Genomic DNA, 8,088 nt, shown 5'->3' with positions numbered 1-8,088 from the left:
AGACACCAGACCAAAGGAATAGAATCAAGAGCCCCAAAATAAACCCATTTGTATATGGTCAACTAGTATTTTAGAAGAGACCCAAGGATACTCAACGGAGAAGATAATGCCTTCAATAAATGGTGCTAGGAAAACTGGATATTTACATACAAAAGAATGAGACCAAACCCCCCTCTTACACCACTCATAAAAGTCAACTTAAAATGGATTACAGACTCAAATGTAAGGCCTAATACCATAAAAATCCTACAGGAAAACATAGGGAAAAAAATTCCTTGACATGAGTCTTAGCAATAATTTTTTATTTTTTAAGAAGATTTTATTTATTTATTCATGAGAGGGAGAGAGAGAGAGAGAGAGAGGGGCAGAGACACAGGCAGAGGGAGAAGCAGGCTCCATGCAGAGAGCCCAACGTGGGACTCGATCCCAGGTCTCCAGGATCAGGTCCTGGGCTGAAGGCAACGCTAAACCACTGAAGCCACCCAGGCTGCCCAGCAATAATTTTTTAGATGTAACACCAAAAGCAAAGGCAAAACAAAATAAAAGCAAAAAAAACCCACACCCCAAAACCCCCAAAAAACTCAAATCAGCAACACAACATCAACTAAAAAGCTTCTGTGAAGTAAAGGAAGCAATCAACAAAATAGAAAGGCAACCTATGGAATGGGAAAAAATTATTTGCAAACTATACACCTCATAAGGGGTTCATGTCCAAAATATATAAGAAATTCATACAATTCAATAACAAAACTACAAATACTCCACTTAAAAATGGGCAAAGGACCTCAACAGACAATTTTCCAAAGAAGATATTCAAAAGCCTAGGTACAGGTAAAGGTGCTCAAGATCACTACTCATTAGGGAAATGCAAATCAAAACCCTGACATGACCTTACTATTAGAATGGCTATCATCAAAAAGAAAAGAGATAACAAATGCTATCAAGGATACAGAGAAAAGGTAACCCTTGTGCTCTGCCAGCAGGAATGTAAACTGATTCAACTACCATGGAAAATAGTAAGGAGCTTCCTCAAAAAAATTAAAAATAGAACTACCATATGATCTAGCAATTTCACTTCAGGGTACATATCCAAAGGAAATGAAGTCATCATCTTGGAGGGATATCTGCACCCCCACTTCACTGCAGGATTATTCACAAGAGCCAAGATGTGGAAAGAACTTAAGTGTCTGTCAACAGAGGAATGGATACAGAAAATATGATATATATATACACACACACACACACACACACACAAACACACACACACATACATACATAACACACAAACACATAAATAACAAAACTGGGAAAATGCAAAAAAATCATAAAATAACTCTCCCAAATATGACATATTATACAAGAATTCTGGCTTGAAAGTATTGCAGATCCTTTTAAAAAGAATTTCCACCCATTAGAGTTTGAAGGGTAAAGGGTTTGGAAGAACCTATGGATTATTAGAAATGCAAAATCTCAGGTACACCCCAGACACACTGCCTCAAACTATACATATTGACAATGTCCTCAAGTAAAACTTATGCATATTAAAGTATGATAAGCATTGCATGTAGTCTGATTCTCAGTTTGGCTCATATTGGAATCAGTTGGCGTGTTTTAATGATACTGAACTCTGGGTCCTACCTCACACGTACAAATTTACTGCATCTCCCTCTGCCCCTCACCCAAGTTTTACTGAGAGATCATTGACACGTACCATTGTATAAGTTAAGGTATACAGTATGATGATTTGATTATATCAACTTTCTACTTCATCAGATCCAAGCTGCTCTGTGTGACTTTGAGTTTTCAATATGACCTTACCTTCCTATCCATCTTCATTTCCTTCTATTCCTGAACCCGCATCCTGTGTTTAAAAACATCTTGTCTTTGTGTAGCATCTTAGAGCTGAGACAAAACTTCAGAAATCTTGTTCTTCTCACAATAAATAAGATAGGCATGATGATGTCCATTTTATAGAGACCTGAAAAGGCAATGCAATTTTGCCAAGGTCACATGAAATAGCAAAATGGCAGAGCTCATTCTTCTATGCTACAGTATAACTCCTGATGTTTGTTTTTCATAGATTTTTGGTTTTCGTTTTTTTCTCTACCTTTCAAAACATTACCTGTTCCTCTATGCAGAGATCTATAAATATTTTAGCCTATACTTCTCTCTTTGGTGAATTAGATGGATTAGATAAATTCTACGTATCTCAATTTTATTTTTTAAAGCTGGAACATTTTACAAGCAGGGATTATCTTATTTAATTTTTGAAATCATTAAGATATTCTTTATAGTATTGAACCATATTTTATGATAAATAATTTTGGTTAAGTTGCATTGAATCAAACACCATGAACACGGCTGCATTCTGAACGTAGTACTGATGAAAAATTGAACCCTGTCCTTGAGGAAATTTTAGTCTATCACAAGTTTGGGGAAATAAAAAAAAATTACAAAAAATAGCTCTGAATTAAAGAGGACAAGTAGGATTCTGGAAGAGAAATACGTTTCAAGTGCTATGGGTATTCGGTGGAGGAAATGATCACAGCGGGAGGAAGAATTAAGAAAGGCTCCATGGTTAAAGTTATATTTGAAATAGTCTTTGAAAGATGATTAGCAAAATAAAATGAGATGGCAGATTTGGAATTTTAAATATCTGCACACATAAAATAGTACTAAAATTAAACACATAAGTTAAAATTGAAGGGCTCCAGTTATTTGGTGAAAAAATGAGTGTTTAGAATTCATTCATTCACTCAACAAGCATATGTTAAAACCAACAATATACTCCTACCTATCTTCAGGGGATGCAAGGTCATTAGGGGCAAAATTCACCCAAATAAATAAATCCAATCCATTGACTAAAAGGCTCTAATAGCAGTATGTACAAAGATTTATAGGGGAGCACTAGTGAGAGCCACTACCTCTGTGTTCCACTCATTGAAAATTAACCCTATGGTGAAAACTAGCTGGCATTGGTGGTGCAGCCATGTTGGCTCATTTACATTTCCAATCTCCAGACCTGAGGCTGAAATTAATTTATTCTGAGCAAGTTGAATTCTCTAGGCAGACAGGTTGATGTATTGCATTTCATTATTTTGCTAGCATCACATGTTCTCCCTCAAAGTGGAGGAGGAATTGAGTTCATAGCTCGGCAGAGCTGTTATCTTGGGCTTGTTAACTTCTTGGATGTAGCCCATGAACATTTATGTTCATGTGAGAGAGGTTATGAAAATATCTGTAAGTGAATTAAGTCAGTGGGGGTTTTCTCTCAGTGAAGACTCTGGAAGCAGGCATTCACTAAAAGGGTCTCCTGTGAAAAAACACTGTTTGTAAGAGATGACTGATTTTATTTGAAAGCATCAACAGAGGGTATAATAAAAGAATACAATTATCGAACAATTTTGTCATTTTGTATTATTTAACTGAGGTAATGGAATTCAAATTAAGCTCTGGTCTGATTTTTTTTATTTCTGGCAGGTATGCAATACCTGTTTTATTATAAATGTATGGTAAACTCAGCAAGAGATTCCACTAAATTCTTATTGTTTCTACTGTTAGCTGAATTCTATTTTCTTATTGAATATATAAACAATTTCAGGCATATTTTTCCTTTACCTGTAAGCAGTTTATTAAACAGTCTGTACTAGTGAAAACCCATTTCATTCCAACTTAACCACCAAATAATCAAACACAATCACAAGGACTACTGGGAATAGAAAGATCCTGTGTTTTATAGTTAGTAACTATGTTAGCAACCATCATCCCATGAGGATTCCTGCAGACTCAAGCCATTCCTGATGCTATTTTGCCAAGTGACAGCAACTTGTTGTTCTTTTTATGTGCTGTTAGAGATACGTCTGGACTGAAACTAGTGATATTAGTGCAGAGGTGTGCCTTGACACAAATTTCATTGTTCAGTATGACCTTGGCATGTTCCTTATTCAGCCAGCTAACTGCACTAGCAAGACGTTGAAATGACACAAGACAGGAACCAGAAGATTAAAACCACATCTGAAAGAAAGCTTTAGAAATACCACCCAAATATTAACTGTCCTTTGCAGAAGCAGTTCCAGGAGGTATTCCGTCCCCAAACCTTACCTCCTGGTATTATGGAGGTCATGCAGCAAGATCATTACAAGAAAAAGCTTAGACTTTGGTTTCACACTGCTGGCTTGTTAAAAGAAGGGCCTTAGCCAGTGCTCTTTCATAGTGTTTAATGAGCTGGTATGTCTACAATAGGTGGAGAGAAAGGTACAAAATGTACCTGTAAAGTTATATTAGCAAGTTATTAGCTATTTGAAATGACTGTAAGGAGTGCATTGAGGTAAGATCAATGGGATGACATAGTTAGTGCAAGGCTTTTATATGAAAAGCAATTCTAAAACATAATTGCTAATAAAAGATCTATTAATACTGTAAAATACACTAACAGGTTCATTCTAGGAGTAGTAAGTAGGTGATAATTAGGAGATTGAAGGTTCAAATAGTTTAGTAACCCTAGCAATGTTCCCTGCCTACTGTGTAGGATGCCTCATGTTGTGAGGGATAAAAAATTTTGAGAGAAATATATTTTAAAGGAAATTTAAAATCAATGTTTTTTTCTTTTGCAAATATACTGGATACAGTATGATTTCAGAAGCTCTACTCTAGTGGCCAGCAAAGCAAAACATTGGGGACAGATGGGGAGGGTATATAAGGGTATGGGTGTGTCTATGTGCAGGAGTGAATGTGTGCACTATAGTGTATGCTACTGGGAAAAGGGAAGGTGGGTCTTTGCAACAGCATGGTTTCTTTCACACTTCGCACTGCTTGTTTTCAGATTGGTTTTCATAGCTGGTATCTTTGAAAACACTGCAGGAGATTTCTCAGTTTGCCTCATGGCTTGGCAGGCCTCATATAGTACCAGGATTCTAGGAACATGACTTTAACCTCACAACTTCTCAACAGGTTCCACCTTTTATGTTTCTCATCTTCTTCTGCCCTATGGAGTAAACCTCTGGCTAAGAAAAAGAAAAAAAGAAACAAAGCAAAAACCAAAATAAAGAGAAAACCTAGAGCAAAAAGCATGGCAAAATGATGGATTATGCTAACTTTAAACACTTGACGGTTTAATACAAATATTAAATTAAAAACATCTGCTAATTGGCGACTAAAAGATGCCCCTCTAAATATTTCCTCATGTGACTTTTCATTTTTCTCCTTGAGCTTTCTGATCTGTTAGTTCTTCTCTAGTCTCTGGCCATTATATGCTACATCTTTCCACAGGCAAAGAATTGAAGATGAAGTCAATTCTCCTCAGCACTGTTTCATATACTTCCTGTTGTAGTTACCTTGACTGGCATTTCATATATAACATAACGATGATTGAATACATTTATTCTTCAATAGAATGGCTATTTTTTTCCAGAGGTGATTAGAAGCATTGAAAATAGAAGTTATATTTATGTATGTGTAATTCTTTATAGAAGTCATCTCATTTAATCTACCTAACAACTATGGGATGTATATATAACCCCCATTGTTCAGATGGTATAAGAGCCTCGAAAAGTTTAGACACCTCGCTTAAGGTCACCTAGCCAGTATTCAGCAGAATGTAAGCTTAAACTTCAGTTTTATTTAATGTCATTATTATTTTTTAGCCTTGTTTGTGACTTTTGGACAAATTACCTTACTTCTCATTATCTTGTTTCCTCATGTGTTAAGAAACAGTGTTAGTAATAATATAGATTGCTTAACTGTACTGGACATACAGTTCTGAAGTGTAATTTTTATTTTAACTTCAGAGCTTGCTCTCCTTGCAAGGGCTTCTCAAACTTTAGTAAGCATTGGAATCACCTGGGATGTTTGTTAACACTGCAGGTCAGATCTAGTACATCGAGGAGTAGGAGATTCTATGTCTACGAAAGCTCCCAGGTAATGCCAATACTGCTAGTCTGTACATTGCATATCACTTTCTCATGTCAAGGGGAGTTATATTTGAATTGTTCATAGAAAAATGATAGAGGCCAAAGTTTCATTTTTCCTTGAGAAGAATTATTTGGTCTTGCCAATTTAGTAAGATATTTTGTTGAGATGTCAGTTTTGTTTTTGTTTTCTGTGCCTTCTGTGTCTCCATTCACTCCCCTTCAAGAAAGTAGACTGGCTCTTCATCTTTCCTTGCCTCAATGGCCTTTTCAGGGTAGGAAGCAGAACCATGCTGGTGATTTCTTTCATATTAGAATGAAATCATTTCATTCTATTTCTTCTGAAAGCTGGAACTCACTAGAAAGGTTAAGTGTCCTTCAGGAATAGAAGTAATTGTCACTAAAGAGAGAAGGGAGAAGGAAGTAGAAGATGGAGAAAGGGGGAAAGAAGGAAAGAAGGAGAAGGAAGAAGAAAAGGAAAGAAAGAGGAAAGGGGAAGGAAAGAGAAAGAAGAGGAAGGGAAGAAAAAGAAGGGGAAGGAAGGAGCAAGGAAGAAGGAAAGAAGAAAAGGGAAAAAAAAGAGGGTGTCTTGGAGTAGGAGGGTATAGAGCTTGGTTAATGTCCAAATGAAGGGTCCTGTGCCCCGTTGTGTGGCAGAGATGAAGCACATGTGGCAGACCTACAAAGCCTATATACCTATCAAGTCCAGAGGCAGTAGGACTTTAAACCTAAACTCTGTTCCTTTTCTCAGAGCAGCAGGGTGTTGAAGGAAAAAAAAAATCTCAATGGATAAGATGAACAAACAAATTGATTTTATTCTGATACTATGGTCAGCAACAGAGAAGAAAGCACACCAACTATGAATACCTAACTAGGAGGAAATGAGTGGGAGGGTTTTTAAGAGTAAGTCTGTGTTAGCTAATTGGCCTTACTCAAAGGAAAACCGACTTTAGAGCAGGTGGTTTTACAACTTGGAGGAAGTCACCTAATGGAAGTTAGGCTCCTGTCCTCCCACGAAGACTGGGAGATAGAGGTCCTATCTTCCTCTGATTACATGTCAAAGAGATGGCACTTAGGTCCTTGCAAAGACATTTCTGGATTGTAAAATTGGTAAGATTTTAAAAGATTTACATTATGTGGAAACCAGTGTGAATACTCTCCACATAGCTTGCTAATACCATGTTCCCTGCCTTCTAGTTCTCCTGCTGACTTGACCCATCCAAACCCCACCCACTTGGCAGAAGTCCCTCTAAAATGTCTCATGCCAATGGAAGCAAAAAGAAATCTGGGGTAGTAATACTTATATTGGACAAAATAGACTTGAAACAATGATTTTAACAAGAGACAAAGAAGGGCACTACATAATGAGAAGGGAACAATCCAGTATGAGGATATAAAAATCATAAATATGTATGCACCCAATGAGAGCACCCAAATATACAGAGCAAGTATCAATAGATATAAAGGAGGAAATCTATAGTAATACAATAATAGTAGGGGATTTTAACACTCCACTTACATCAATGCATATATCATCCAGACAGAAAATCAACAAATAAAAAGTGGCTCTGAATGAGGCATTGGACTGGATGGATCTAATAGATAAATTCAGAATATTCCACTGAAAAACAACAGAATACACTTTCTTTTCAAGTGGATATGGAACGTTCTTCAGGATAGATCACTTGTTAGGCCACAGAACAAGTCTTAAAAAATTTAAAAACATTAAAATCACATCATGCATCTTTTCCAACCACAACAGTATGACACTAGAGATCGTTAACAGGATAAAATCTGGAAAGAACACAGATACTAAGGCTAAATAACATGGTATTAAAAATAACCAGGCCAATGAAGAAATTTAAAGAGAAATTTAAAAAATACATGAAGATAAATGAAAATGAAAATAACAGTTCAAATCTTTGGGATAAAGCAATAGCTATTCTAAAAGGGAAGATTATAACAATACAGGTTTGCCTCAAGAAGCAAGAAAATTTTCAAATAATCTGAACACATAAGGGAGCTAGAAAAAGAACAAACAAAGCTCAAAGCCAGTAAAAAGAAGAAAATAAGAGCAGAAATAAGTAGAGACAATAAAATAAGATAAAATAGAAAAGATCAACAAAACCAGTTCCTGGTTCTTTGAATGAAAAATAAATCAACAGAACTGATAAAACTTCAG

Source organism: Canis aureus, chromosome 11 (genome assembly GCF_053574225.1).
Source record: "Canis aureus isolate CA01 chromosome 11, VMU_Caureus_v.1.0, whole genome shotgun sequence".
Classification (NCBI taxonomy): Eukaryota; Metazoa; Chordata; class Mammalia; order Carnivora; family Canidae; genus Canis; species Canis aureus.
Note: the sequence above shows the minus strand (reverse complement) of the source record.